Here is a 25,357-nt window from a genome sequence, read left to right as displayed (position 1 = left end):
TAGCCTCAATTCTGCAGCACTAACAAGAGATCTCTACAATTATAAATGTTCTACATAGGCACTTGATATCCGGCAGCCTTTGGCTTCTGTCCTTTGGTATTTAACAACACAAATTCAACAGTAATCAACAGTTAGCCTGCTCCAGCGTTCAGTATTAGATGTCTGATACTTAATAGTTAACATGGATTAGACCCTGTTGTTTGTCAGCTGGTGTGCAATTTTATTTAGTAGTTGACACAGTTCACTAGGAAAGATCCCCTGAAACAGGTGATAAGACTAAAGCAAAACAGTCACATTTTGAACACTGAGGCCAAATTTTGAATTTTCAGTGTTTCAGTCAAATTTTAAATCTGCATTTTGGGTAAACCTCAAAACGTTTAAAAACTTTAGATCAAGGATAGTCAGTGTGATGCCTTTCGGGTCTTGTTATAGGGCCAAACCTGTAGCCAAGGTTTGCTCTATGGTACTGTAAGCTGTGTTTAAGGAGAAGGACTCTTACCCCAGTCCTGGGGTCAGATGTCACACAAAGCCAAACGTGGATTTAGCTTCCATCCTGTGCTGACCTACAAAGCCTGGGGAGGAGCAAAGTCACTCCAGTCCCCTCTTTGAGAGCCTGCACGTTTGCCATGAGCCACAAAGTCAATGTAGATAAAATACTGAGCTAAGTGGACCAAAGGCCAGACTCTGTATGAGGCAGCTTCCTGTATAGCAGAGCTTGGATGAGATGCAAGGCAAAGTTCTTAGTGGACCAGCTCTTCTTGATGAAAACAACTAGTCAACTGAAGGAAATATTCTGATGGCTGTTAGTGAACAGAGTACTGAAGAACAGAATCAAGCCATTCTGGTGTTTTAACCAAGTTTAATTGGATAGTTTTAACAGATGCCACATTAAAGTTAAATAACTGAGTTTTTTAATAATTACATATGTTACGAGTGCTGTAAATCCCTCAAAGGGGGGGGGGGACTGGATTGGGTTGGTGGGCCACCTCCTGGGTTCCCCCACCTTCAGTGGGACATTTTAACACATGGGTGGAACCTGCTTATCTGCCAATCACTTGGTGTCCCTGTGATGTCAGGTGATCAGTTTTTCCTTGGCACTATAGCACACTATACTACAAAGGAAAGTCCAAGCCCTCTAAGCCCAGCGCTGACTTCAAGCTTAGCTTTCTACAGAGATTGGTTGCACTATAGAGTTGCTCATGTGGGACTCAGTAGCGCATCTGATCCCAGTGAGCATAAAGGCACCACTTATCAGCTGATTGGTGGTAACAGCAAGCCCTGCTTGCCAATGTGCTATTGGGCACACTCGTTAAGGCTTCCAGCTGCCAGCTGCGAATCAAACTGTCCCCCACCTGACATAACATAAGACATCATGATTTGGGAGGAAATGGCCTCATAGGCCAAACTGGAATCCATGCAGGACCTGATTAGACCCATGGGGTGGAAGTTCCCCATACCTGCCTTAAATAGTGAAAATATTTCTTGTTGTTTTTTGATGTGCTCTGTTTATATCTTTCTCATTTTGTCTTGTTTGATGTTTGATGTTTTAACTATGGGGTGATCAGGAAAATACTCCCCTCCCCAACCTTTCTTCCCATTGTGAGTTGAGTGTATGCTTATTCTCTGGAAGCAATGAAATTGCCTAGTGCTTTTCATGCTCGCTTTATCCAAGAAGACTCTGTCCTGAAGAGCTTATCTATTAAACAAAATTGTGGATTTGCCCATGGTATCTGAGCAGATAAGGCAAAATCAAGGCAGAACTAACTGCAGTTCCTAGATCCATGGTTTATCTGCTGGTTTATGCAGTCTCCTGGAAAGGCACGCACAGTTGCTATAAGAGGGATAATGGGACAGGGCACTTCTCTTCTCTCTTGGGGCATGGCTGGCTAGTTAATTTGCTGCATGTGGACACTCCATTGGCCAGTTGTGACAGTCTGCTTGTATATAGCAGATTATGTCACGGAAGTGAGTAAGAGAACTTGTGATCCATGACTACCCATAACAGAACAAAAATAAATAAGATGATGAATTCCACACAGTCTCCCTCTCTTTTTTTGTTTACAATCTGGGATTTTATCCAGTGCATTTGATGATAGTGCAGGGGTCCATGTTGGGGAAGTTTGGAAGAGCTGTATATCCTTGCTATCATTTTTAGATGATCAGACAGTTGTAGAACTGGTTGAAATTTTAAAAAGAACTTGGTAGACTAATTTTTTGTGCACTGGGGGTTATTAATTTGTGTGGGGATGTTGGCTCCTGACTTAATTAAATGAAGAAAGCTGGATAAATGATGTAACTGTTTGCCATTTGCTTAATTATGATAGTTTTCTTCTCCGGAGATGCCCAGTCCACTTTGACCACAGGATGTGAGATTTGATGCGGTTTAGCTCCTTGGTTAATTCCTTTGCAAGATCTAGCCATTTTTATGGTTCGGTTGTGACCTCAACTGAACATTGTAAAGCTTTCAATATGTGGTTTAAAAACAAATGCATATTGTCAGAGATAAGACATTGCACTATAGCATGCTGAGCAGTGCTTGTGCTATTTTGGGCTGCCCAACACTGTAAAAATTTGCCTGTGATATGCTGGAGTTGGGGGGAAGTGACCTTTTTTGCTCTTGCAAAGTTCTATAAAGCAGCAACTTTTGCATTGCTTAGATTTCCTAGAGTTAACAATGTCTCCCGGAGGGAAGATGTTTTTCAGCTGCAGGGATCTGTAACTAGACGATGCCATCTGGAACTAGACTATTCCTAACCTGTGGTGTTTTGAGCCAGGTAAAGGCTTCTTGTTGTTAAGTGCCAGCTTTGCAAATCCCATTTCCAGCAAACACTTTTGTGCTGTCTGGATGAGGAATCGATGCATATTCAGGTGAGCCTTTTGGGCTGGGTGGGATTTTAAACAGTTTTGGAATTCAATCATGTACATAAAACTCTTCCCATTTGAGAGGCATTTGCATCCAGGTTTTGAAAAGAGCCTGCTGTCTAACAAGGCACCTGGCTGGATAGCTGGATGTCAGAATAAATGATCAGACTATGTCCGAATCTGCACTATACATTTAAAGCAGTATCATTCCACTTTAAACAGTCATAGCTCCCCCGCCTTTAAGAATCATGGGAACTGTAGTTTGTCAGGGGTGCAGAGAGTTGTTAGGAGACCCCTGTGTTGCCCTCACAGAATTCCCAGAGTGGTTTAACAATCAATCCCTTTTCCCAGGAAGAGACCACCATTCAAAATCCTGCTGTGCCATGAAACTCACTGGGTGACCTTTTGCCAGTCATTGCCTCTCTGCCTGACTTATCTCACGGGGTTGTTGTGGGGGGAGGTGGGAGAGAACCATGTGCCCACCTGCAGCTCTCTAGAGAACAGCTGGAAAATAAAAGTAGTAAATGAATGCAGGCCTCCAGGCCTCTTGACCTGTTGCTTGGAACTCTCTTCCCAGGTCACACTCTGCACTGGCTATTCACACCCCTCCCCCCCCAATATTTTCCATGTTTTCCCTGAACTCTTATAAATGCCTCCAGTTTGTATGGAGGATAGAGAGGTGTGTGTGAATAGGTATATAAATTAGTCTTCTGTACCAAGGTATCATTTACATTCATTGCTCCACCCCTTTTGCCTTTGACGCTGCCCGCCACTGGCATGTGGCCCTTGGGTTAAAAATGCTCCCTACCCCTTGTCTGAATGAAAACATGTCATCTCTGCCTTGGTTGTTTGGAGGCATTTTTTTTACCACAAGTGAGTAGGTGAGTGGCTTTTTAGAAACTGGATTTAGGAGCAGAGCAGACTTACCAGGAAGGCAGCCGTCTAGGACAGGCTGCTGAAGGGCACGATGGTACCATTGCAGAGTTACGACACAACTTAACAGTTTTCTATTACAGTGGTACCTCGGGTTAAGTACTTAATTCGTTCCGGAGGTCCGTACTTAACCTGAAACTGTTCTTAACCTGAAGCACCACTTTAGCTAGTGGGGCCTCCTGCTGCCATTGCGCCACCGGAGCACGATTTCTGTTCTCATCCTGAAGCAACATTCTTAACCCAAGGTACTATTTCTGGGTTAGCGAAGTCTGTAACCTGAAGCATATGTAACCTGAAGCATATGTAACCCGAGGTACCACTGTACTAGATCCAACTGATTGCATGGGACTGGTTGTTTTTTTCAGTTCCTCTAGGTGGAAACTGCTCCTGCAGTGGAAAGTTTATGGGCCCAGAGGGAAAGATGGTCACCAGTACATGGGAAATGCTGTTGGAATGTTGTCATAGTAGAGATGGCAGCAGGAACTGGAGGGAGAGAGGATGTGCATTCTCATTGCTCACTGGAAGAGCAAGCTTCACAAAGCTTACAGTGCTTTGCAAGTTTATTAAAACACACAAACTCACGCATAGAACCGATCTTCCTGCTCTTAAGAAAACCTGTGCCTCTCTGAGAATACATTTGAAAGACAGCCATTTGTACTGGTTGCAGTTCTGAAGCAAAGTACTAAACAATCTGAGACAAACAAGCAAATAATACCATCCTGTATAACTTGCATCCAGGCCAAGCAGGCAGAATATACTTGGTCTGTTATTCCTGGTTTGTGCATAAGGCTTGGAGTGACACCACAGATGCATGCACTCTGTGACTTGGGCATGTGTGAAACAGCCAGAGCTTTAATAGCAACCTCCTCAAGCATAGTCTTTTCCATGGAGGCAGTTCACACATTCGGCTGCAACTTATCAAGTGATGTGAGATGCTGAGTGATGGGCTTACACAGGTGAATCGGCTCACAGTTTCTGTCAGGGGTGCACTATCTATAAATAATTCATAAGAGCGCACTACCCCAAAGTAATTTGGATTTTTTTTAATAAAGTCCGTGCTTGTGAGTTGGTTGCAAGTTCTTCCTTTAGACATGTACTAAGGAGAGGGGGATTTATCTATTTTTTTAAGAAGAGGTGTTTTGGTTCATATAAAAAAAAATTATATAATCTTACTTTTTATTTTACTTCTTTTAGCGCTAATCCCCAAACCTTGTGAAAAAGGCTCAGCAAGCGGGTTTAGCTGAAATGTGGTATGTCAGCAACCCACAGGACCGACCCACACATTCCCTGCTCTTTTTGCCAGCCCAGCAGGTCTTCCTGCCTCTCCTTCGCACCGCCCCTCCCTTGCATCACTGCTCCCCACCCCCAGCTGACTGCCTTGAAAACTCCAGTAGCAGCACCCCTTGCAAGAAATCATCTGCTACTTGGGGCTGGAGTAAAGTTGCACAGTCTATAAAGCTGTAGCTGTAGTTCAGAGGAATATAGGCTTTGCTGGCACCTGAACGTTCTGCCAGCGTATCTGATGTGTCCTGGCAGTGCCTCTCTCACGGTGGTGGCAATGCAACAAGGTATAGCCCTCAGTGTTCCTTGAGTTCCTCACCCTAAGAAATGCACATAGCAAAAATTCATGAGGCTAGTCCTTTAATGCCCGTGGACTTTAAATCCATATGAAGCAGTGTCTGCTCCTCAACCTTGAGCCCGTGTCCTTCTGCATCTCTCTGTATTCCTGAACAGAGAGATCAGATGTGAGATGCAAAGCAAACCAGTCCCCCTTGAGGCTTAGGGCGACGTTGATGGTCAGAAGGAAGCAGGGTCACTTAACATTTTCCTCGTGTACCAAACTACCCGCCCTGAAGGCTGCTAGTAAATCAATGGTATGTGATAACTTGCTTGAATCATTACTGAATTTCAGTAACTGAGAAGCAAGGAGGCAGGTAATCATAGTCCCACCTCCACATCATCTGGAAGGAAGGACTACACCTTTTTATAGCCTTTTTGTGTGTGTAACTACTTTCTACTTGGGGTGGAGCTGCAGTAATTTTTCCTTCCTGACCGATGCTCCAAAACCAGTGTGCAGTTCCACACATGTAAATACGTCACAGCCCTTGCCTCACGTGCATAATTGTGTGTGCAGGATTGTAGCCCAAATGCAGGAAGCGCATGAGCTCCTCTTCAGCTGCTGGATTTGTATTTGTATTTTAAATTGTGTTTTGATGTTTTTCTAGCCGCAGTAAAACAACTATAACTCGTGACAAACCGCAACTTATTTTCCTTCTGTCATGTGCTCACTTCGTTCCAGGGTGCTGCTCTGGCACAAATATAGCAGGGCTGCAATAATGATTTGACTTGCACTGGGTGGAGGCTGTTGAACCTCACAGCAAGACATACATCTTTTCCTCGTTTCCATGCACTTAATGCAGGCAGCATTTCCTTGCCCTTGGTTCCACCATTAGGCACTTAAAAAAAAGCACATTGCCCTAACCTTGTGGGACATGGAAGTCCAATTTTTCATGGTGCTGGCAGGCCCTTCACATTCTCCCTCTCTCTGTCTCCATCCCCCCCCCCCGTCTCCCTCCCCTCCTCCAAGGTTTCCTTTTTTCCTACAAAACTGCAAGGGTGGATTGGGAAGCTATTTCTTGCAAGCTCTGGTCACACTGTGAAGATTTCAAGTCTGCCTTCCATGTTTCTGTCTCCCTGATGGTTCGCCTTGAAATTCTTGGCTTTTTGGCCTCAGCTGGGGCTTCTGCTTCTCTTTCTTCTCTTCTCTTTTTATTTTTTTAGCTGCTTTCAAGGCAGATCACATGAGAAATTCAGTGCCTCGCAGTTGGCAGATTAAAAAAAAGAAAAAGCTGGGAGGAAAGATAATCACCGACTATTTGTCTTTCAGAATGTCTTGACAGTGGTATTTCCTCAGTGGGGTTTATGCTCTTTTAAAACGATGTGGAGGAAGGATGGGAAGACATCTTTGGGGGCCCTTGTTAACAGGGCTGCTGAACAAGAGTGTGGAATATTGCTGTAGCTGGAAGGTTCATGCATAATCACAGATAAACTAGAGGACTAGTTTGACCTGGATGTGTTTATGGACTCATGGCTCTCACTCACTGCTTATGTAGATGAAGACGTGCCAAGGTTTATGACTGCCTAGTAGACTTACATCTCTTTCATTTGTGTAAAAAACAACAATACTCAAAAGTGCACCACTTCTTATTCCGTATGCGCATCCTGGACTCTCAAAGGTCATTATCTAGGAGGAGGAATCTTTTTGGCTCCACAGGCCAGATCCTTACCAGAATTGGTCCATTGGGCCAAATCTGACAGGTGGACATCATTACCTCACATCACAGTGATACTGGTTGCAAGGTGTTTAGACGTTTCAGCATTGAGAGGCACTGCTATAATCAAGCCCCCCCCCCCCATTTCAGCAGAGAATTCCATGTAGTACTGTACCTGAATCAGGAAGGGGTTTGCATTCAGTCCTGCCCAACTGCCAGGATTTGATGGTCACCCTACCATCTGAGGAGACGTGCAAATAGCTTCTCTTTCTGAGTAGGCATGGCAGTGGCTGATGTAGGTGTCATTCCAACTCTGCAGTTCTATGATTCTACACATGGGGGGTATGCCTGCATCATTTAAAAGCTACTGTCTCTTTTACACGTGGCAGCCATTATACTACACTCCCATGTTGGCTGTTTTGTTCCTGGTCTGATGACACTTCCTCAGATTTCTGAATGTGCCTGTTGTTGTTGTTGTTTAGTCGTGACCGACTCTTCGTGACCCCATGGACCAGAGCACGTCAGGTACTCCTGACTTCCACTCAAACTCATGCTGGTAGCTTTGAGTACACTATCCAACCATCTCGTCCTCTGTCGTCCCCTTCTCCTTGTGCCCCCTCCATCTTTCCCAACATCAGGGTCTTTTCCAGGGAGTCTTCTCTTCTCATGAGGTGGCCAAAGTATTGGAGCCTCAGCTTCACAATCTGTCCTTCCAGTGAGCACTCAGGGCTGATTTCCTTAAGAATGGATACGTTTGATCTTCTTGCAGTCCATGGGACTCTGAAGAGTCTCCTCCAGCACCATAATTCAAAAGCATCAATTCTTCGGAGATCTGCCTTCTTTATGGTCCAGCTCTCACTTCCATACATCACTACTGGGAGAACCATAGCTTTTACTATACGGACCTTTGTTGGCAAGGTGATGTCTCTACTTTTTAAGATGCTGTCTAGGTTTGTCATTGCTTTTCTCCCAAGAAGCAGGTGTCTTTTAATTTCGTGGCTGCTGTCACCATCTGCGGTGATCATGGAGCCCAAGAAAGTAAAATCTCTCACTGCCTCCATTTCTTCCCCTTCTATTTGCCAGGAGGTGATGGGACCAGTGGCCATGATCTTCGTTTTTTGATGTTGAGCTTCAGACCATATTTTGCGCTCTCCTCGGTTGGTGGACCCTACGATACAGTATTCCTGTAATACACTGGTTTTCTTTAAGTAAACAGTTGAAGTTATGAGTAATGGCTTATCACCTGATTGCTTAAAGCAGGGTCTGCTCCAATAATCTATAAGATGGGTGATGTGATCTGATTTCTGGAACAAAGACACATGTGGATGGGGGATGGTTATGCTACTAAAATGAGCTCTCTCGCTGTGTGTGTGTACGTGTACGTGTAGCATAGGGAAGCTATTTTGCAAAGCTGTTTCCATTTAGACATTTTCTTGAAAGTTTTTTTTAATAGAAATAATATTTGTTGGCTGTGATCTCCAAAGATGTCATTTGGGAGCTTCAAGTATGAAAGATTTACTCTCTGCGTCTTTTGTTGAGCTGTTCATGGTCTGTCCCACATATTTTCTCAGAGATGGCAAAGTACCAGCTTTATTCTAAAGTTTCCCCGGTCTATTATTTCATTTTCTGCTTTCTTCAATTGTAAACTAATTGAGTGTTTCAAAGGCATTAGACTGACAGCCCTCAAGAGATGCAAGCTTTATAATTCCACCATAGAAGCTTAGTATGGGCAGGAACCAAACAAACTTGCCAGTGTGGTTCTTTTGAAAGTGTTCAGAAATTAACTTAAGGGGTATTTGCACTGGTGCCAGTTCCCAGTTTCTTGCGCTCCCACTTTGAATGATGAAACTGGAGTGGGAGGATTTTATTTTATTTTAAAGGAGAAATGACAAGATACAGAGGAATCCTATGTGGACATGTCTTCTTGCATTATTAGCACAGAGCCTTCTTGTCAACCTGAGTGGCCATCAGTAGAGCTTACCAGGTGTGGGCTTTGGTGTGAAGTTTGGGAGCTCAGAATGAAAGCCTCAAAGAAGTGAACATTAGAAGACACTTCCCCCATCCCCAAATTCTTTCCAGGCTCAGATTTTCATCTGAGCTGGAGAGGGCAGGAGAAATCGGCTCGTCTGCCACCCCCAACTTACTGTCCCTTTCAAAATCTGGTCTCCGTCAAAGAGACATGAGAAAAGCACATACATACTTGGGGTAATACACACAAGGATCTCTCTCCTTTCTCCTCCTCCTTTTCAATTTGCACACCTCTTGAAGTCACTTCTATGGGCAAAGCAGTTTTAAGTGTGTCCGTTCCACATATGTGCAAAACCCGAGGAAGCCCAAGACCCTAGCTCAGCACTTACCCAACTTGGTGCCCTCCAGATGTTGAGCTACAACTCTTATCCTCCCTCACAATTGGCTATGTTGGCTGGGACTGATGTCAGTTGTCGATTAACAATCCCTGGAGGGCCACAGGTCTGCAATCCCTGCCATAGAGGGACCATTCCTGGGTATGGTGGGGCCATTGTTTCTTTAAAAGAATTGGCTTAGAGGTGCCAAATAAGGGACAGTTGTTGGTATGCCTTCAGTTTTAAAAACCACAGATCCTCTTAAGGCATAAAAATATAAACTGTCCTATAGGTTTATAGGATGGAATTGATAAATCAAGAAAGCTGCTATGAACTTACTGATTTTGATATTTTATTTTTTGAATTTTTAAATTTGCATAATTCCCACCCACCCCACCAAAAAAATCCCACTGAAGCAGGGCTGGCTCACCCATGAGGCAAAGTGAGGCAACTGCCTCGGGTGGCAGAATGCACAGGGGCAGCAGATCTGGCCTCCCAAGGATGCATCACTCAGTGCACTCCTTGGAGGCTGTGCCTGCCTCCTCCTCAACATTCCCCCCTAGTGCAGCCCCTCTGCCCTGTGTGGTGGGTGCGTGTGTACACCATTTTGTGGTTTGCCTCAGGTGTCAAAATGGTTTGGGCTGCCCTGCACTGGAGTAGCTTTGACATATCATGTCAACTTGTTGAATATACTCCGGAGACTCCTTTTTGGTTTATGACAAAATTTCCTCCCTTAACACTTCTTCGTTAACTTTTCCAGCCTATTCCGCCACTTCCTATGGAAGGCCTCCACACTGATAATGTCTATCTTACTCATTTCTTTGTTATGTTTGTGTTCTGCCAGTAAGCTTGGAGCGAAGGACTTCTAGGCAGTATCCCATCCAAACCCTGAGCAGATCCTGAGCTGAGATGAAACTGCATCAGATTCACTTTTCTTGGTCTCTGGGCTCTGGGGAGGGTGGATGTCCTTGTTAAGCCCTTGACTGATGTTGTTGGAGGTGGTTTTCCTCTTGCATAATGATGCCATCCCAGTTGTTGTGCAAGAAGGTTCGGAGCCGGGTGTCAACTGTTATTGCTTCTAAAGCAGGCATCTGTGAGACCTGTGGTAGGCATCTCCAAGTTCCCACTCTCTCTAAGTTGTCAATGTTTAAATGACATTTCCATTTAAGTTTAAATGGTGGTTGTCTTGACAAAGGAAAGTAGTTCCAAAGAGAGTGTTAATGCAGCACCGCAGGCTAGAGAAAAGAAAATATTCTTTGTTCTAAATGAGCTCCCAAGTAAATCTGTCTTCTCTAATGTATGCAGGGCAGAGGAAATATCTTTGTTCTAAATGAACTCCTGAGTGGAGCTGCTTTCTCCTAATGTATCGTGTTCAGTGGCTACTTCAATAAATGGCAGTGCCTTGTTTTGATTTAACCCGGGTAAACAAATGCTCTTGTGCCTGGCACTTCATCTTCTTGAGCTTGGTCTTTTTGCAGCAAGGACTGGCGATGAGATTTTCTTTACCCAATCATTTTGAGATGGTGCAAATATCATGGACCCTGTGAGGAGGTATCTCTAAATTGTTCCACGCATGGCAGCTGAAACCACACAGCAAGCCCTTCTACTGCAGCGATTTACCAAGTGGACTAGACTAGCAATGCTACTATTAAAGGTCCAAAGCTACGTATAACGTGACATGGCCACCTGGAAGATGTTTCATGATTTTGCACAGGTACTGCATCCTAAGAATTAGGAACATAGAGAGCAGGCCATTGGTCCATGTAGTTCAATATTGTCTGCACTGGCTGGCAGTGACTCTCCAGGGTTTCAAGCAGAGGTTTTTCCCCAGCCCTACCTGGAGATGCCAAAGGAATCTGGGACCTTCTGCATGCAGGACATGTGCTGTTGCCCTTCCCACAAAGTGTAAGTTGTGCAATAGCATCTAACATATGAATTATTGAATACGTGCATGTAGTAGTTGCAACATGTCAGAGATCCTAGCTACAAGACATGTGTGAAAATATGCACAGATAGACCTCATTGGGCATGTGGTCAGCAGTAGTGGGTTAAGGGACTGTAGTGGTGCAAGCTACCCTCATCTATTTCTGTTTATGTATCAGATTGAGACGTCTTGTGATTTCATACAGTTATGGCTGCTTAATGGTGATCAAATTTTAATTTGCCATTAGCTTTTCTGGAGACAAGCGATGAAGACATTCTCCCCAGGTTTGCTGCTTTGATGTCTCTGTAGGGATCTTTCTGAGCTGCAGGGCCTCTTATCTGTTAACTCAAGATTCTCTTGGCCCCACAATTGTCATGGCAGGTTGTTCTTCGTTTCTTCTCTCTTTCCCCTCCCCTTGGTCATTTGCGTTGGATGCTTTGGTTCCCAGTTGGGTTGTCTGACTTTTCTGTACTTGCTGAGCTTAAATCAGCTGTGGGTGTTTGTTTTCCCTCTATCTGCAGCCAAAGGCTTTTACTCCTCAACACTTGTTTGCTTACATTCAGCCTCCTGCAATCAGTGATGCAAAAGTACAACCTGAATCTTTTAATACAGGTGACAGATCTTCTTTTTTAAGCAACATTTCTCATGTCTTTCACCTTCCCCCAGCTGTTGTGAGCAGTATATTTCCATCTCTTAATCCATTTGAACTGGTGAGGAAAATGCTATGTTTGTTGCTGTTAATGTTAATGTTAATGTTAATGTTAATGTTGGCATTCATTCTCAGGTGGTGTACAGAGTTGGCGCTTGCTGGTGCCACAATGTGTTAAGGGGCCTATGGGTGATCAGTGCTGCCATTTTTTATCTTCTGGGTATCCTGGTCCCACACAGCAGGACTTCCCCAGCTTCCTCAGGCTTCTGCCTCACCTGTCATTTACAGCTGCCGCCAGTAGGCTATAGGAGAGGGAGTAGGGTGGGCTTTCCATGCCTCTCCATTGGCTCTGCTGAAATTGGCTCCTTCCCTCTTTGATTTTTTTCCATTCCAGTTGATTATTGTAAAAAAATCTGTATCTAAGAAATGGTCTCTGAGTTCGCTTTTCATTACCTCCCTCCCAGCTCCTTTAGTGGTGTGTGTTTTTAGGTGACTAAGCCCAAAGGCAGGGGTTCGGTCTTATCATTTGACATTTGATAAGCCGCTCTGTGTGCCTTTTGCAGCTGAGGAGCAGGATATCGATGTTTTATGTAAAATACTAAATACTGCTTGCCTTTAGAGTGTCATGCAACAGTACAGGGGGTCTGAGATGTGCTCCTCATTCTGGTGTGGCTCAGCAGCAAGTCTTGTCTCTCTAATATGACCTGTGGCAAGGAGGCAAGCTGCCCAGGAGCCCATTAAAAGCTTGGAGACACCCATAAGAAAGACTTAGGCCCAGCACAGCTGTGTTGGTTGAGGCTGATAGTTGTAGGGCACTGGTTTAGACGTCATTATTGGCCTGGGTCAAATGTGTATGGAGGAGAGAGCACAGTTATAATGACGGATTTCTCTCATCTAGAATTAGGTCTCCGTCACTCAGTAACTCTGGATTTTTCTTTCTTGTGTGTTTGCTCCGAGTATCAGAATGTATATTGTGCTTCTCTTCTGGAAAGGAATTCTGAGCATAGCCCTTTCTCTGACTCACTTTGGGCTTGCTGCACTTTTCTACAAAGCCAAAGGTGGCTGGCTTTGTTGTTTCTTTCTCCCTATCCTGCCGAACGACAGGTGTCTTCTTTGTACTGTTGCCCTGTGAGATGTAAGGGGAGTTGTCAAAAGGAAACGGATTCCTCATCCCTCCATGCTTTTCTGGCATCATTTTTGTTTTGCACAGGGGTTCTTGTCTTGGGGCAGCCTGAAAAAGAAAGACAAACCTTCACAGAGATATCAAGTGTTGACTTCCATTGGCCAGGTCTCCTGTTGCCCATGGGAACTTCCTTTGAATCTCTACAGCAAAGAGAATCACAGCTTCAGGGAAAGTTGGAATCCCAAACGCAGACCTTGAGTAAATTCTATAAATCTACTTACACCTGCTTCCTTTACGTAATTCTTTTTTTTTAATGGGGTGTGTGTGGAATGGGCCTCTGCATGGCACTGATAGCATGCATCCTGGCCACAAGAATCCCTTCTCAGTTCTCTGGCTTTTTCTCTTTTTCACCATGCACTGCCTACATGTTTCCTCTATAATCTTAAAAAACTAGAAACTCTCCCTCCCCACCACAATAAATGCTGATAACCTGCCAGTTAGCAACTGATGTGCTGGCACACCGGGCCCTGCCCCGTTTGCTCCTTGAGGAGGAAGGAAGTGAGGAAGCCAGGAATAGTTGCAGCTTCTCAGCATTCAGGAGGCAAATTGGCACAGATGCTGCTTTTCCCTTAAGGGTGACAAAAGAGGTGTATGGCCTGTCACACTGACGCTGCAGTGGAGGTGATGTAGTATGGCTCTGGGAATATGTGCTTGCTAGGGGAAGCATGAAGATACATAGTGCTGGCTGAGTAGTTAAAAACACTTGGTTGCTGCTTGTTCTTATAATAAATGGTAGTCTTTGGTTCTCTCGCCCGCTGAAGGATACTCTTTGACCAAATAGGGCTAAAGAAACCAAAGTAGTTGAATAGGGCACTGTTCTAGGTGGGTGGGGAGCAGGGAAAGACATCAGCTCACAAAAGTGGCAAACCACAGAGGTACCAAAATAGAAGAAGTCGTGCATACATGTGTCTGTGTCTGTGATTTATTCTGGTGTGTTAGTTTGAGCCAGAGGAGTTCTTCATCAAAGGATATAATTTGGTTTATGTAAGTTACTATTAGAGGCTTGCTCACATCTCGGATATCATTTGTAGAGTCAACTGTGTGGTCTGCCTCTTTTGTTTATTTGTGTGAACCTGGTGCTGACCGCATCATTTTCTCCATATATCACCGATGATGGAAACTGGCACACCAGCTGGATGCAAAGTGCAATTTCTCCCTGAGAGGAGCATGTCTTATCAGCATTTGATCACAAAGCTGTTTTGGATGAAATTGCTTGCATGGTTTGCCTTCTCTCCCAAAAAGTGCAGAGGCTCAGCAGAAGGAGGAGGTGTTGGTATCTTGAGGAAAACAATTCTGCAGACAAATAATGCTTTTCCTTTGTCACATTTTTGTTTTCCTTTACTTTCACCACTGGTTTCATTGGATTTCCTTCCTCTGGCTCATCTGCCAGACTGTGGGCACTCAATGTGCTCTCTCTGCTGCCAGACATAAACAGGAATGCAGGTAGTCATGTTCTTCTGTGAAAGGTCGTGGTTTTATTGGCAGCAGAAGGCATGAGATTGGTAGTACCAAAGCTATAATGCTAGCTAGCTTTATAGCTGTGATCTTCTTGGGCACGCTCCTCTGAAAAACAGCTTTTGAATGCATTGTGTGCAACTGACCATGGAGTTTTGTCACTTACAAGATGAAAACTGTGTGCTGTTACCATGAGAATATAGGTGCTGCTGCTGTTCAAAATAATGCTAGCACTCAGAATGGATGGCATTGGTGTCTTCAGGGTGTGACAAAGAGCAAGATCAGATACGTTATACGTCTACAGAAATGTTTCTGCATTTCCAGTCCACCAAGGATTTAAACAAGGGCCTTGCATACACTGGACTCTGAGTAATGAGAATGTTGATAAGTAGTAATGACAAAAGCTGAGCACTTGGGGACTTAAAAATGTGGCTTAACAGCAAAGTCTGGTTACCTGTTAAAATGACATGAGTTAAGAAAAACTTGCAGATGTTTTCAATTGTGTAAACCTAGAAAGGAACAAGGAAGCCCTGCTTATTGTCACTGGAAGTCCTGCTCTGTCTCCTTCAGCTTCCTTCTCCTACTCTGACATAAAAGCCTAAGGAGAGCCTGCTGGACCAGACCAGTGGCCCATCCAGCCCAACATCTTGTGGGAAGCCTGCAAACAGGACATGAGCGTGACAGTACTCTCCCCTTCTGCAGTTTCCAGCAACTGGTATTCAGAGGCCTCGGAGAGTGGAGGTAGAACATGGCTAGTAGTAGCCACTGACAGCCTTGTTTCATCCTCTTTTCATAGAATCATAGAGTTGGAAGAGACCACAAGGGCCATCGAGTCCAACCCCCTGCCAAGCAGGAAACACCATCAGAGCACTCCTGACATATGGTTGTCAAGCCTCTGCTTAAAGACCTCCAAAGAAGGAGACTCCACCACACTCCTTGGCAGCAAATTCCACTGTCGAACAGCTCTTACTGTCAGGAAGTTCTTCCTAATGTTTAGGTGGAAAAAGCCATCTAGGTTGGTGGCCATCACTGCTTCCTGTGGGGGCTTTGTTCCATAGCTTAACTATGTGCTGCATGAAGACGTTTTTTCTTTTGTGTGTCTTGAATCTTCCAGCATTTGGCTGCATTGGATTTCCACAAGTTCTAGTGTTCTGAGAGAGGGAGAAGAACTTTCTCCACTTTCTCCTTGCTATGCATAATTGTATAAACTCTTGTGCTTAGCTTACCTTTTTGATAAACTAAGATGCTCCAAATGCTGCAAACATTCCCTCTACATCAGTGTTTCCCAACCGGTGTTCCGCGGCACACTAGTGTGCCGCGGGACGTCGGCTGGTGTGCCGTGGGAGGGAGGCGGGCGAGTCGGGCTGCGAGAGGCGGGGCGGCGGCGGCGAGCACACGCGGGGCGGGGAGCGAGCTCCCTCCCACATCCCATCGCCCCGTGCTCCGCGCTGGTGTCCGCAAGCCTTGCGCACCCGGGGGATCTCCCCCCGGGAGCGCAAGGCTTGCGGGCAGCAGCCTGCAGCGCGGAGCACGGGGCGCCCTCCGGAGGATGCCCCGTGCTCCGCGCAGGTGTCCGCAAGCCTTGCGCACCCGGGGGATCTCCCCCCGGGAGCGCAAGGCTTGCGGGCAGCAGCCTGCAGCGCGGAGCACGGGGCGCCCTCCGGAGGACGCCCCGTGCTCCGCGCAGGTGTCCGCAAGCCTTGCGCACCCGGGGGATCTCCCCCCGGGAGCGCAAGGCTTGCGGGCAGCAGCCTGCAGCGCGGAGCACGGGGCGCCCTCCGGAGGACGCCCCGTGCTCCCCGCAGGTGTCCGCAAGCCTTGCGCACCCGGGGGATCTCTCCCCGGGAGCGCAAGGCTTGTGGGCAGCAGCCTGCAGCGCGGAGCACGGGGCGCCCTCCGGAGGACGCCGCGTGCTCCGCGCTGGTGTCGGCCAGCCTTGCGCACCCGGGGGATCTCCCCCCGGGAGCGCAAGGCTTGCGGGCAGCAGCCTGCAGCGCGGAGCACGGGGCGCCCTCCAGAGGACGCCCCGTGCTCCGCGCTGGTGTCGGCCAGCCTTGCGCACCCGGGGGATCTCCCCCCGGGAGCGCAAGGCTTGCGGGCAGCAGCCTGCAGCGCGGAGCACGGGGCGCCCTCCAGAGGACGCCCCGTGCTCCGCGCTGGTGTCCGCAAGCCTTGCGCACCCGGGGGATCTCCCCCCGGGAGCGCAAGGCTTGCGGGCAGCAGCCTGCAGCGCGGAGCACGGGGCGCCCTCCAGAGGACGCCCCGTGCTCCGCGCTGGTGTCGGCCAGCCTTGCGCACCCGGGGGATCTCCCCCCGGGAGCGCAAGGCTTGCGGGCAGCAGCCTGCAGCGCGGAGCACGGGGCGCCCTCCAGAGGACGCCGCGTGCTCCGCGCTGGTGTCGGCCAGCCTTGCGCACCCGGGGGATCTCCCCCCGGGAGCGCAAGGCTTGCGGGCGTCAGCTGGCAGCGCGGAGCACGGGGCACCCTTCGGAGGACGCCCCGTGCTCCGCGCTGGTGTTGGCCAGCCTTGCGCACCCGGGGGATCTCCCCCCAGGAGCGCAAGGTTTGCGGGCGTCAGCTGGCAGCGTGGAGCACGGGGCGCCCTTCGGAGGACGCCCCGTGCTCCGCGCTCGTGTTGGCAAGCCTTGCGCACCCGGGGGGCGCATGGGGCGCCCTGAAACAGAGGGTTCCCCATGCTGCGGACTGTAGCCTGCCGCCGGACGCGCGGGGCGCCCTGAAGCAGAGTGCCCCTCGCGCCAGGCAGACATGGGCCAGCCCCACAAGCTCGGGGGACAGCGGGGAGGCGCAGCACCGCCATCCCACTGTTCCCCGACCTGGTTTTTTGGGGGGGAAATAAAGGAAAATTTTTTTTCCTTTATTTCCCCCCTCAAAAAAGTAGGTGCGTCCTATGGGACGGAGCGTCCTATGGGACGAAAAATACGGTACTTACTATTTCATAATAAAGTAATTATAAAATACTTTCTTTGTGTTTATTTGATTCCTATTAAAGAGAGTTACTTTATATATAGTCAATATAGGCACAGAGTTAATTTTTTAAACATTTTCTAATGGTGGTGTGCCTCGAGATTTTTTTCATGAAACAAGTGTGCCTTTGCCCAAAAAAGGTTGGGAAACACTGCTCTAGATGGATTGTTCCATCCCCTTGATCATTTTGGTTGCTCTTTTCTGAATCTTTCCCAACTCTATAATATCCTTTTTGAGGTGTGGTGACCAGAACTGTACACAGTTTTCCAAATGTGGTCACTCAGAGGTCCCCACACTCCAGCTGGCATTCTACCTGCATAATTGTTTCTGTAGTTTAAGTTACTTCAAGGGCAGAGTGGTTCTCCTTGTCCTGCTGCCACATTTGTCTTGACACTTTGCCAGCTGGGGCTCCCTGTAGCTCATAGATTGGGCTCCCCATGCTGGGTTGCTCTAAATGCCTGGCTAGTTCTTCCCAGAGGCTGTAAGAAGCCAATGAGGTCAGGAGTTGTGGCTCAAATTCGGTTTAGTCCCCTGGGAATAGGGAGTGAACAATGGATGTTGATTAAGCGGAGAGTGGGCAATGGCTGGTGAGTCAACCGACAGCAGACTCCTTGTGGGATGGGCCTTCCTTCCTTCCTTCCTTCCTTCCTTCCTGAGAACAGAGTCCAGTTTAAAAGCTTTCAATAATGCTACCAAAAGAAGCTAACTACCTGGCAGTGATGTTGTTTCTCACACAGTTCCAAAGCTGTCTTCACAGTTGTGAGCATTGGAGGGTGTTTTGTTAATTAATTAATTAATCAATCAATTAATTAAAGCTCTGTTTGATTCGTGTATGTGCACTGCCTTGACTTGTGAATTGCTTCCGCAAGGCCATTCACATATGCAGTGCCCTGTGGCCTGCCAAGGCTCCTTCCCTTCAGTCCCCATGAGACCAGCAATTCTGAAAGAAAAGGATCACAAGCCTGTAATAAACCTGAGCTTAAACTTCTTGCTGAATTAGAGTTTATATTATGTTAATATTCTTAGTCATAAAGTGTTGCATAAGAACCAGGAATGAATTAAGGGTTTTGTTTTTGTGTGTGTTAAGTTTTAATGCTTTGAGTAGGAAGCCCCTTCAGCCCCTAATGAAGATATTGAGAGTGTTCTCTGAACTTCAGGGAGCCTGAGAGCTTTCTTGGAACGAAAGTACCTCCCCTGTCTAAAAGTGAAGAATGCTGCCACCAGTCCTTCTTTTTCCTCTGAGGGCAACTCTCAAGGCTATAAGTAATTAAGTAATTAATGTTGGTTAGAGAGATGAGGAAGGATTCAGCCCAAGGAGCAGGGTACTCTGGTTTCCTCCAGTTCTCACTAGATATGATTGTGTAGCAAAGGGATCTAGACAGAGTGGGAAGAACACACATCAAATCCTAGCAGCCAGTTTTAAGAGAGTTTTATTAAGAATAAGGTTTAAGAGAGTCAATATGAAAGGCAACAGGCTTGAAATGTTTATCTATCCTTAGGCAACTACTTATAAATAGGCTTTGGGTCTCCTCATGAGTAGCATCCTGGACAGTCAGATGAATAATAAGGGATAGTGAGGGACAAAACAATGATGGCAACATTCCACTTTTAAGGGCTCTTGACCCAGGTGATTGGCAGGTGACTCTGAGCAGCCAGTGACAGGGAAAATGTTGTTACCTCTTTTTTGCACGTTGGAAAGTGAGGCTACTGCATCATTTATTATGATTTGTTATTATTTTATTTATTTACGTATTGTTTTATTTATTTCCTGCCCTTCACTCTAAGTTCCAGGGAGGGTTACAACAACTTAAAGTACAACATTTAAAACTGTCTTGGAAATGGCTGTTGGAGTTGCCCAACTTCCTTGCCAGACAGAAAACTCCACAGGCTGTGAATTGAGACTTGGCAGAAATTATCATAAAGGGGAGAGGCCAGAACCCTTCCCACAAATGTGACTTACCAGCCTAGAACTTAGAACAGTGGTTGCCCATTGAACTTGAAGAACAACTTGACTGCATGTTCTCTGAATGCTCTGCACTGAGACAGGTTTCAAGCTTACCTGTATGCTTGAGTGCCTGTGTGTGACTCTCTCTGGGTGTATTCACTCAGGCATGATGGAACACACAGTTTCCAGAACAGGAGATTATCTGTGAGTGTGGTTAGTAGATCTTTTTTGGAAGACTATCCTCATTTTGAGTAAATATGCTAGGCAAGACCAGATACTGACATAGTACCTGGAGGTGATCTGGTTGGTTAGGATGCCTTTTTACCTGCTTAAACATTAACTCAATATGGTTGATCTGGGAAGTCCTACTCCATAAGACGCTTCCAGATTCTAACTTCAGTAGCTGAGTCTTGTGCAGCAGTAGCTTATGATTTTGATTGTAGTGTAAAGGTTATGGGTTAAAAGGGGGATTTATCAATTTTGTGGGGGCAGCTGTAAATTTGCAGGTGATCTTTTGCTGAAATATCTGTTGAATAGAAGATGAACCTGTGAAAGGGAAAAGAGTTACTTTTGCTCCCATTTGTTTTTCTTCCTTTCTTGTTGGCAATTTTACCTGGGTAGTGGTCTGAGGAATTGATTTAAGAAAGCCAACACATCACACTTTTCTTTCTGTTCAAAGCAATGCAAATGCTGTCTTTGCTGTGTTTTGGCTGTGGGCACTTAACATTGTTGATGTTCTTGCACACCACACCAGTCTCCGAGTGGTGTGAGATTCCAGGGGTTCCAGATGCTTACCCAGGAATCGTGTTTCCTTTTTAGGAAAGAGGCACAGTGGAGACTGTGGTGTCTTTATGATATATTTACACATATATACAACCTGAGCCTACGATAGAGGGGTTCACAGCATCAACACCCCAAAGGTGTATGGTTTTTCCCATAGCCGCTGCCTTGGATTCAAGCAGAAATTAAACACTGCTCTCAAGGGCTGCTATGACTCTCTCTCCAGTTTGCTGCTTTACTTCTAGGTTACATCACTGCAAAAAACTCTACTCCAGACTCTGGCTTTTTCTGTTGAGGGAGGGGCCCCCACCCATTTGCTGTCTCATACTGAGCCCCTTAATCCCCCTTAATGGCTCATCTCCCAGGTGATCACCTCACCAAGAGGCTAGCTTGGCTATTCCAATAATTAAATTCTAATACTTGCTGTATCCAGGGATTAGAAGGATCTGGCACCCAGTTTAGCACCCCAAACTCATAATAGTATTATGAAAACAAGACTCGAGGTGCTTTGCAATGTTCTTCAGACTATTGATTGTAATCTGGTATGCACTTTGATGTTTTTGCTCCTGTTTTAAAATGTCTTTTTTTGTTTTTACTTCTGTGTCTAAGGTAGGTGGGAGAAGGTAGACAATTATGAGAAGAACCATTGCTTTGAAAGCAGAAAGTATCTTTGTTTCGACTGGGGTGGGGGCAAATGTGCTCCTTCAGACCCCTCTGTCTGGCTCTTGGGGATTCTGTCTAGGCCATTTGTCTTGTTCACCCTGATTTCCTTTCTCCTTGAGGGCTTTTGCTTTGCTGTAACGTATCTTTGAACTGCAATGGTGCCTCTTGCTTCCTCGGATGGAGGTGAGTGCGTATAAAACTCTGGCTTTTGCATATCTAGTATGTAGCCTAATACTCTGACTAGAAGTGTCTCTCCGGGATTTCAGACTGGGGACATTCCCAGTTATACCTAATCCTCAGATTCTCCTGGGACCTTCTGCGTTTAAAGCAGATGTGGTACTGCTGATCTGCACCCATCCCCTAATGTAGAGCTGCCTCAGTGAAGATGGAAATTGTTTCTCAGTATGCATCTATAGGACTGCAGGTTGTGCCAATTAGCCAGGTAGCTTGTGAGAGTTGCTACTATAATGCAGAAGATAAAAAGTGTAAAATAACCACTATCATTTTAATCAGTCGTTCATTATCTCATATGTCAATCAGGGATTCTAGGAAGAAAGGTTTTGTCTCATTCAACAAACATGTTATCAGCCACGGTTACTGTTTAGTATTTGGAACTGTTGTTTCTACTGCAGTTCTTAAAAAAACGGATAGATCTATATGCACTACAAAAATGAATTTTATTTCCCTTGCATTCAGCTCTTGCAGAGGTACATTTCTCATTTTAATAACATTTTAAAACTGCCTGGCTTAAGGATTTTCACTTGAAAGATCTGCTGAAAATCCTTGCTTACATGGAAAATCTATTACATGAAGATATGATCTAAAATTTCATCAAACTCTTAAGATTTATTGTATCTCATCTGACTCGAGGCATGAGTTGCGAGGGTAAGAAATATGAGGCATGGAGCCCTGAAGCAAAGGTGGATTAAAAAAATGAAAAGGGACAAAAGATTTGAGATCAGGGGAAATAATCTATGTTTTCTGGTACAAGGTATTTAAAATACCCTAATTGCCTTCCCACCAAATTCAGTGCTTATAGGATGCAAAAGGAGATGGCAAAATAAAGTAATGTGAAAGTCCGGCTACTCTCTCAATTTTGCAGTCAAACCACTTGCTCAGGTGAGGAATGATTGTTCCTGGGCAAGTAACTTGTCAGAACTGCTGCCCTGGGAGGTAGAAAGGGCACGTAGGAAAACTCAGGGGGCAGAATTGCTAATAGGTTTCACTGGCCCTGGTGCTGCCTTTTCTGGCACGGCAATAAAGTAATGGGGTGGGGTGGGGGAAATGTAACAGCTTAATTTCTGTGTGTCAGAGGCTGCTGCTGAAAGCATGGAAGCAAGGCCAGTCATTTTAAAAAAAGGCAACATAAGTCAACAACCTTGCTTTAGGATGGTGGTCAGTTTTCTGCACTTTCCTGCAAAATTGCATTCCATGTGCCATTTCAGAAATGCTTATCTGGAGTGTGATGTGGGAGGACATTGCTAAAAGGTCTGGCGAAGGTGAGTAACGGTTTTCTATTTTATCGTCTTGGCATGAGATTGGAAAATAAAGTCAGATTGTGATTAATCATGCCATACAGTGTTTGCTATGATATTCCATGTGTTGCCTGTCAATCAATAATAAAATCTCTTCTATCGTTTAATAGATAAAAATAGGGACACCTTTTTTTTTTTTTTTTGTACGCTTGGAACACATCCCTAACCGTTCTTGATTGAAACCCACCAGATGCTTGTGGGAAGAACTGTGTGGTAGCAGCAGTGCTGTCCTTCAGATGTGGACATAATTAGCTTCTCCATTCCTGCACCTGGTCAGGGGAAGTGGTTGCTCTTTCATCTGACCCCCAAGGCCACTGACATGGTCAAGAAAGGAGGGCAGCTCTACCAATTTCACAAAACTGGCTGCCTGAAGGAGCTTGTCGCAGCTCTGACCCCCTGGCCCAAGCATTGTTATCTGCTGTGCTCTGACTTTGGTTCCCAGTGTGTGTGTTTTTCTGGGAAAGGCTTGCTCTTGTCCCCAATGCCATGACTGCCATCATGAGTTGACATCAGCTGTTCTGATTTCTATGTGGAAGCTGGATTCCTGCCGAGACTGTACATGACTTTGCTCAGATGGAGTTTGTGAGCCAAACTGGTCATTTAAGTCAAATTGTATACCTGCAGTCCAGATGTTAATTGGGCACTTTTAATTATTAAAACGTTGGCACATGCAACCAGATACGAGGTTGCATCCATTTGTGTCCCTCTGCTTGTGCAAGGCTCTTTGCTTCAGCAGATCTTTCTGTGAATGGAAGGGGAAGGGAAGTGATATTTGCCAATTTCTCTTTTCTCCCACAGCCCTGCTGTGCCACTTTCCATATCATTGTAGCCTGCTGTTCTGTAAAGCAGATTTTGGGGCTGCAGAGAGAAGAGAGACTCAGCAAAAAAAATGACTTCTCTTCCCTCCCCTTTCTGCTCATGGAAACCTTTGCTGGATCAAAGAGCTTTCCATGAGCCTACTGACACAATTGGATACAATCCAGAGCTTTTATAGTACCTGGGGGCAAAATTCAAAAACTTTGGTCATGCATCCTTTATTGTGTGATTGTGATAGGATTCCTTTCTGTGGTGTTTTAATCAATGCCTGTGTGCTTTGCTGCCCACTGGTAACCTGTAATGCTTTTTGGGGGGGAAGAGAGATGGAAATTTAAGACTGCTGTATTCTGCAAATGTGCAGTGGCCTGAACATAAGTCCAGAAATAATAATAAAAATAGCTGCAGCTCTCCAAATAATCAGCAACATTTACCCTCTGGATTGACAGTTTTTATAGAGGGCAGGGATAGAAATAAATTGCTGCTCTGGCCTTTTATGGCTTGATTTTTCTTGATGTAGCTCAGTTGGTAGAGCATGAGAGTCTTAATCTTAGGGTTGCGGGTTTGAGCCCAATGTTGGGCAAAAGATTCCTGAATTGCAGGTAGTGCTTTTTCTGGGGGTTCTCAAGGGTGTGCAGTACTGGCACCTTCCTCCTCCCCCATCCCAAATGTTAAAAGAGTGGCACTTACTCACAACTTCATGGTGAGTACCAGCACCTTTTTTCCTAAATAATAAAAAAGAGCACTGATTGCAGGAAGTTGGACAAGATGAATTTTGTGGTCCCTTCCAACTCCACAATTCTGTGATACTCTATAGCCACATCCTGTGTCTGATCACCTGATTTAAAAGTAAGGAAGAGCTTTGGTTCCTTTGGAGAAATACATATTAGAAAGTAGCTTAAGAATGCCCTATAACAGATTGATAAACTTAATAGCAGAAAATGAGCTTCCCCAAGTTCAGCGTGTAACAGAAGACAATGGGCAAGAATCAAGATGCAACCCAGCCCCCTTAACAAATGTAGGGGAGAGCCATGAAACCTCAAGAATGGCAGTTCTTCGTGCAAACTATACAGTGGAAACTCAGGTTAAGAACTTAATTTGTTCTGGAGGTCTGTTCTTAACCTGAAGTACCACTTTAGCTAATGGGGCCTCCTGCTGCCGCCGCACCACTGCACAATTTCTGTTCTCAACCTGAAGCAAAGTTCTTAACCCGAGGTACTATTTCTGGGTTAGCGGAGTCTGTAACCTGAAGCGTCTGTAACCTGAGGTACCACTGTACATTGGTTTTAAAGTCGTCCTCAAAATATTTGCTAAAGGTTAAGTAAGGAAAGCACCATACTGATAGAAAAAAAAGGGGGGAAGTCATTCCTGAAAATGGGAGACAATAATTGGACTGTTGGTATTAAATAACCAGTTCTTCAGTACTAGTGCAAGAAATGGATATATTGGCCTTTGTATATGCACAGTACTGGAATTTAGCATCATACAAGCTTTCCTTCTGAAATATGTCAGCTGAAGGAAGCAACGTTTTCTCCCACAGCTACATTTTTTGACTTTTTTCTGTTGGTGGAGGTCACCTTTGTGAATGAGCTTTTTGGGGCCTGGCTTTCTGAGACTGATAACTTATTCCATTGTGAAACAGACAAGTAAGTGCAAGATGGCACACAGGCCAAGGAACTTAAAAAGGGCAAAGGCGTTAAGTTATCTTTTAAAAACCGAATTGAGAAGTGCAGAGTAGGTAATCCCTTAGAAGTAGTAAAATATCTCAGCAGGCCAAAATTACAGTGTCAGTCTTCTGATGTTCTTATCTAAATTGGCATCTAATCTTAGTCTCTAGGAGAATGAACAGGCAAGGATGTTGTTTATAGGGATGTCTGTCTTATTGTTCAAACAGAAGGTGGTAGGTGAAAATCTTCATGATCTCTAATCAAACAAGGCAATTTCAGGTGTAAACTGTTTCCAAATAAAGTCTCTGAGAAAGCTGATTTGTTTGTTTAGGACAAAAGTTATTTTAACT

General features: G+C 45.5%; 1 protein-coding gene across 6 annotated transcripts in view; it reads left to right on the top strand.

Moving 5' to 3' along the window:
- TSPAN4 (tetraspanin 4) overlaps positions 1-25,357 on the top strand; it is a 524,393-nt gene that overhangs the window by 41,472 nt on the left and 457,564 nt on the right. The window contains exon 2 of one of the 6 annotated variants that reach the window (XM_081880646.1): positions 22,438-22,491. The exons of the other annotated variants lie outside the window; for them this stretch is intronic. The gene's annotated coding sequence lies outside the window, so the exon portion shown is untranslated. The remainder of the gene's footprint in view (positions 1-22,437; positions 22,492-25,357) is intronic. 6 annotated transcript variants of the gene reach the window in all.

The sequence above is a fragment of the Podarcis erhardii genome, assembly GCF_964252035.2.
Source record: "Podarcis erhardii genome assembly, chromosome: 1".
NCBI classification, from domain to species: domain Eukaryota; kingdom Metazoa; phylum Chordata; class Lepidosauria; order Squamata; family Lacertidae; genus Podarcis; species Podarcis erhardii.
The sequence above is the reverse complement of the archived record's forward strand: the minus strand, read 5'-3'. Positions and strand labels throughout refer to the sequence as shown.